We start from the raw sequence: 6,638 nt of genomic DNA on the forward strand, positions 1-6,638 counted from the left end.
GGTTGTATGGGGCAGTAGCCAAAAGTGTACTCTATTAGTAGATGACCCAAGCTTGAATTCTGGTTAAATCTACTTTCTGGCTGTGTGACTTGGGCAGGTCATTTAACTGTATCAATCAAATAAAAATAATAATAGTGCTTAAATGAGTTAATTCCTGGAAAGCACTTAGAGCACTTTCCAAATAATAAACATTTAATAAGTATAAGTTATTTTATTGTCATTATCCCATAAATATGCAGTTAAGTACTTTCTGGTTGATTTATAGAACTATTGGTCTCTTTTCTTAATTCCCATTAAGTAAAATAATATTTGCTTCAATTCAACCAAACAATTCTTATCTTAAATAAAGAAAAGGCTTTCATTAATGATCTTTCTTGGGATCTAAGTAGATGGAGTCAACAATCTAGCAGCCTTTTATTCTCAGAAGAGAAGACGCTTAAACTCCAGTACCGGAGATTTAGGTTTGAAAACTTTGTGACCTAAAGGAATTTTGCTTCCTTATTCCATTAAGTCTTGCTGGACGAACCCATCAGCTGGCAGTCACTAACATGATTTCTAAAATCATCCTCAATATCTCCTCATCCCTTCTTATCATTTCAACTTCAATTCACTTTCGTTTACATAAATGTGCCTATGAATGCCTTGCTATATACATGGTGCTCTTTTAATTTATTAAACTATTTACTCTTCAGTGGTCTTTGTAACCTCACCCAGAGTTTAGGATGACAGCTATGAACAGGTAACTCTCAATATACTTTGTAGATTGGTAGTTTTGATGGTTTACATAAAGTTTTCCTTTTTCTTTTAAAACAATAATTGCTAACATTTAAAAGATTTTATGTAATAGCATGATGTATCCTAAAATAAATAAAGATGCAGTAAATCAGAAATAAAGCATTTATGCTAAAATTCTGTTTTTAAACTGGGTTTAATTTTTACTAAAAATCTGTATTATTCTTTTCCTTTCTTATGTCCTTAGTATATAACAACGGCTCAATTTAGTTTAGGTACTCATCCCTTTAGAAGAAGCTCTTATGGTCACTTAATAGCAATATTCACATAAGAGTATTGCATTTAAAGCAGGCATAATCTTCACAAAGCCAATATATTAAAAGCCCTTGCAGAAAAAAGTGAGGTAGAGCTAAGTCTTCTCTTAAGTGCCTAAAAACTGATGGTTTAGAGTTGGACAAACCTGGTTTGAATCCCAGAAGTCCCATTTAAAAGCCTTTGACAAGTTTACTCAACTGAAAATTGGGGAGAATATCAACCTCTTTGGCTTGTTATATGAAATATGTGAGCTAATCTGGTTAAAAAATGATAATAGCTAAAATCCTCATTATATTTTCAGCAGAATGATACCATGTATAATCATCCTTAGAATTGCAGCAGGCTCAGTTTAGGACTTTGGTTTATTTTTGATGAACTGTCTCAATTGTCGTATTGGCACTAGGGCTGTTTTTCTTTCCTAATAGGAGAGCCCCATCCTTTCATATCAGTGCACCCCACTGTGGCTAGGTCATTATTTAACCATGACAAAAGTTTGAAAATTATTAGCATGTGGGACTTGGGTCACCACATTTTGCTTCAGCCATTAAGAGTGGTTTGTTGATGCTAATATATGACACCCTGTGGTGATTTTTTTCCCTTACTCTTTGACTTTCTCTTTTGTAACATTTCACATGTGGAGCTGGAGTGATTAATATTTTATGCAGTTGTTCTTATGTGCAGAATGATTCAGCAGGCTCCGTTCAACTCTCCAGTGGCTCTGTTGCCACTGAAAAGTAACTAATAGCTTGAGCTGGGCCTCTCATGGCTCTGGGAGGTCTCCTGTGAAAAAGAAACAGATAAAATCTTGTCACATCATAAATTTATAAGGAGTTAATTAAAGGCTTTCTCTTGCATTTTAAATACATTCAGAGTCCTGTATCACAAGGAATGATTCCTGTTTAATTACCAATGACTTGTAAAAATTTGCTGCTCAAAGTGTATTTTAATGTCAGGCAGATGATCAGTACAAATGGAAAACCACACCTGGAAAATGTCTAAAAAATATAAACTTGCACAAAACTATACATAAATATTTTTCTTCTAATTATTTGCGTAGAAGCACATATAATTTTAGAACTTCTGAAATGGTCATCATAAGTATTTATGTCTTTATTTTATCACATTAACTATAAAAGAGAAAATTAATTTATTACGCCGTTTGCTTTTTCCAACTGCCACACTCTATTAACTACTCTCTTTCTGGCTCTGATTATTTTTCGAATGAATAAATGTTTGACAATTTTGCTGCTAGAGTATTGTAGGTCAATTTTTAGAGACTTCAAGAAAGCCTATAGGAGCGTAGGCTTCATTTCTGATATAGGACATTTTCAATTATTAAATGTTTTGTTTCGGGAACATGATAGGAAAAAGTCTAAAATGGTTCAGGAAAAAATCAGTTTAAAAAAATTCATTTAGATTGTTGGGGAAGAAATTTACCCTGAAGGGCTCTTCCATTATTTCTGTTAGATAATCTATTTTATCTAATGTGTAATGGGTAATTCATTTAAGTGCTGTTATCAAAATCCCTGAAGCTGTTTGTGGTGATCTCAATAGATTATCACTCTGCCACTGAAAAGTAAATAATCAAAATTATAATAAGTAACTAAAAGGCACTGTAAAGTTATTATGTGATGAAATGGAATTTTTTTTCAACAATTTAAATCATTGAATATTTATTCAAGGGCATGCATATGTTTATTTGATCAGGCCTCCATTGACAGATTATAATTTACAGAGTAGTGCAAGGATAACAATATATTGCTAATAAGGGTTGATTTTTATCCCTCAAAAAGGCATAACCAATTCCTAATCTCTTGTCCTATGAATGTGACCCTATTTGGAAATAGGGCATTTGAAGATGTTTTTTAGTTAAAATGAAGCCTAACTGGATTAGAGTGGGCCCTAATCCAATATGACTGGTGCCCTTATAAGAAGGAAAGACTGGACATGGACGGAAGAGGAGAGAATGCTGTGTGACAACTAAGGCAGGGAGTGAAGCCCACGGATTGCTTGCTGACCACCAGAAGCTAGGAAGAGGCAAGGAAGGGGCCCCCTCTACAGAGTCAACTTCTAGCTTCCAGAACTCTGAGACAATAAATTTCTGCTGTTTTGGGCCATCTAGTTTGTGGGACTTAGTTACAGCACTCCTCAAATGCATTTTAAGTTTTTATGCAAATTTTTACCAACCTCCACTCCACATCAAAATGTGAAATATTTTCCACTTCCTATGCTGTTAGTACTGATGAGAGGAGAGTTAATTATTTTCTGCAATTTCAGGCCATCTTTAAGCTTACTGGGCAAAATTCCTCCCTGTATTTGGAGATGGCAAGCCTTGAACAACTCCCCATTTTCAAGTACATTCATTTTTATCTATGCATCTGTGCTTTGCCTTTTCCATCTGAGTAACTCGGGAATAGGCATGTGAAGTTGACTGTGATGCATCCAACATGGACTTTTTTCAGAAAACAATGCAAGAAGCAGATAATGTGTGGCTTCATTTTTGTCCTGAAAATGTTGTAGGAGACATGAGTGTTTAGAGACAATGGTGGAAGTAGTCCAGGCATCCAAGGAGATGCATGGCATCTGTGCTAAAAGAGTGATTAGTGGTGACTTAGTCATCCTGGATGTGGTTTGGACATTTACCCTGGCTGTGAAAGTGCCACGCTTTACTCTGTATCTTCCATATATTTAGGGAACTACCAGATATTACTTAAGTTCATTTTTTTTCTAAAACTGGCAAGATTAGCGTCTGTGTTTGGTAACCAAGAACTTTGTACAGAAACTAACATTGTATTGAAAGTGGGCAGTGAACGATATGGTGTAGAATGTCACCATACTTGAGAGTGTTACCCCCATTTGTGCCTGGTGATAAAATTCTCTCACAATATTGCATTCATTCCAGTTTCTGTATTAGCTCCTTACAAAGCATCATAGGCAAGATTATTACAAATTTTATGGCTACACTTTAGCATGGATTTATTACAACTGGTCAGAGTTCGGTTTGCTAGACCAGGCTAGAGAAGCCCTGAGAGGAAGGGCCACGATGAAAGGGAGAATTATGGAATTAGGCCACTGAAGACCCATTTCACTTCCTTCACAATTTTGTCCAAGTTTTTCTCAATCACCTCCATTTACCATATATTTTTTCTAGTCTACTCTGTACCTGTTTTGCTAACTATGATCATGCCTGTTTTACGGAGCTGTGAGAATTCATTTTGTTGCAAACTGAATATGCGCAAATTGCAATGATGCATGCTAACATATCATTCATTTACTTTTTTTTATTATTCAAAAAAGCTTCATATATTTTTATTTGGCTTTCTGACTCTGTGCTTGTGCCTTCAACACTTTCACAATGATTTTCTGCTCTTCAGTCAGGAAAGCACACTTGATCCTGTCATGGACACACTGAGCACACATGGAATCATCATAGGCTCTGCTGACATGTTTTTTGGTTTTAGATAACCTCATAAGAAATTTAGGCCTCACAGCATGAACACCCCGAAGTCAGCCTGGGCACATGCCACTTGCAGATTTTGGTGCCTTCCTAACCTTCTTGGTATAAAGGTAAACAATTCTATTACCAGGGGTCTGGGACAGCTTAGTTTTGTTGGAAGCAGTATTGTAGGATAGCCTGTGATGGTACATCAAATGCTGAACCATTTGGAATGCCTTTAGGTACCCTCTCCGGAAGAGGACAAAGATTCATTTACTTTTTTAACAGTCTTACGGGATGTATATTACAGTTGAAAGGAAGGGAAATCAGAGCATTCTTTTCAAACATTTGTTAGAACAAAGCTTCCCCCAAAACACAAACCAGCAGTTTGAGAGCATGATAGTAATAGGCCTTGGTGAGACTTACTAATCTGATACTTCCCGTAGGAACAATGACACAGCAAGAAATTGGACATTTCAGTTTGTAAGAAAGAAGAGCAAGAAATGCCTTCAGGTCAGTCCATGAGACTGACATGCTTTCAACTCTCAGTTTGAAGCAATAGAAAAGGCAGCAACGTTGGGGCACTTGACATCACTGCCAGAGTTGATTCTGCACTACGTAAGGGTGACATAGACCAAGGACCTTCTTGAGTTACAACAGAGGTAGTGGGAGTTCCATTCAATAACTTGTATTCTTGATTGAGCTCCTTTGCTCTTTTATTAATTTGGCACGTCAGTTGTAAACTAAAGTGAAAGTCACTTTTACCTGGATTTATTTCCTGTGCTGTGAAGATATTTCATTAATAGTCTACAAATAAAAGGATGATCAGACTGTTTCAGCTCTGTTTAATTCATATTATTTCTGTGTAATTATTAATAGTTATCACTTTCATTCTCAAAATGAAATGTGTTTGGATAGAATTTATATGTTCACTCATTACTTTCACAGATATATATATATACTCACACACACACACATATATATATAATCAAATTGAGAAAATATTGAGAAGCGGTAAAGCCAATATTTCAGAAGTACCAGAGGCAGTTTATTTTCAGCATTTAAAAAAGAATAACAACACCTCTGACAGAACCAATGATCATGTAATTTGTAGGATTTAATAATTCCCTTCTGTCTGTAGGTAATGAAATCCTGAAAATGTGCTCACATTTCAGAGTTGCACTGAGACACTGGGGGTGGTAAGGGGACTGGACACTAGGTTTCTACCTTTCCTCATCTTACTTATAAATACATAAAATACTATTTCTTAATAAAATAGTTCAAAGAAAAAAATCTTTATGGTAGACAGAGCCAGATTTGTTGGGTGATCTCACACAATCTACTTACACTGTCTTTTGCCCTGAACATACTCTAAATAAATTCAGAGTTAAGTACATTTAATAAGATAATCCCACTTCTCAATATTTCAACTAATGCCCCAAGGACTTTTCTAAAGAAACAGATGCATTCTAAGGGGAGGTCATATGAGCATTTTGCCAAAAGTGTGACAGCTGCTTAAAAACAAAATGTGATTTAAAGTCCTTTGGGATTCTTTGAGCCATATTTCAGTATGGCTTTAAACAATTAACTCTCTAATGACTGGAATGTTATATTTATCAAGAGTTTGGTAGAATCCATTATTTTTACTTTGTTCATGGATTTTATGTAATTTAGCCATGAAGAGAAAGTAAAAACAGAGCCACTCTTAAGAGGAACAGGTAGGCACAATTACTCTTTGGTGTGGTGTTAGGGATAGGAATGTTTGTTTATGCAATTGTCTTTCTCCCAGAAGCATGTCAGAAATTCTGCTATTAAAACAGAGAGTCTTAATGAGTTCTGAATTAGAGGTCTCTGACAAGATGTGATGAAAGTTATGAACCATTGTCTGAGAAAAATATCCTTACACACAAACATATAAACACTTCCATGAGAGTTCAAATTGTCCCAAAGATCTTCCCTAAGAAATTTAACCTGCTGGGTCTTCAAGACTTTCCATAAAGAGTCAGTAATTTATTATTATTATTATTATTATTATTATTATTATTATCATTATTATTTTATTAGAGAAGTGTGTTTACAAAACAATCATGCATAAAATACAGGATTCCCATACACCACTCCACCACCAAGTAATTTATTATTATGTATAATATAG

At 35.2% G+C, this 6,638-nt stretch overlaps 1 pseudogene; it reads right to left on the minus strand.

Moving 5' to 3' along the window:
* Positions 1 to 4,356: 4,356 nt before the first annotated feature.
* Positions 4,357 to 4,710, minus strand: LOC119529308 (annotated as a pseudogene).
* Positions 4,711 to 6,638: the final 1,928 nt, after the last annotated feature.

Source organism: Choloepus didactylus, chromosome 1, assembly GCF_015220235.1.
Source record: "Choloepus didactylus isolate mChoDid1 chromosome 1, mChoDid1.pri, whole genome shotgun sequence".
NCBI lineage: Eukaryota > Metazoa > Chordata > Mammalia > Pilosa > Megalonychidae > Choloepus > Choloepus didactylus.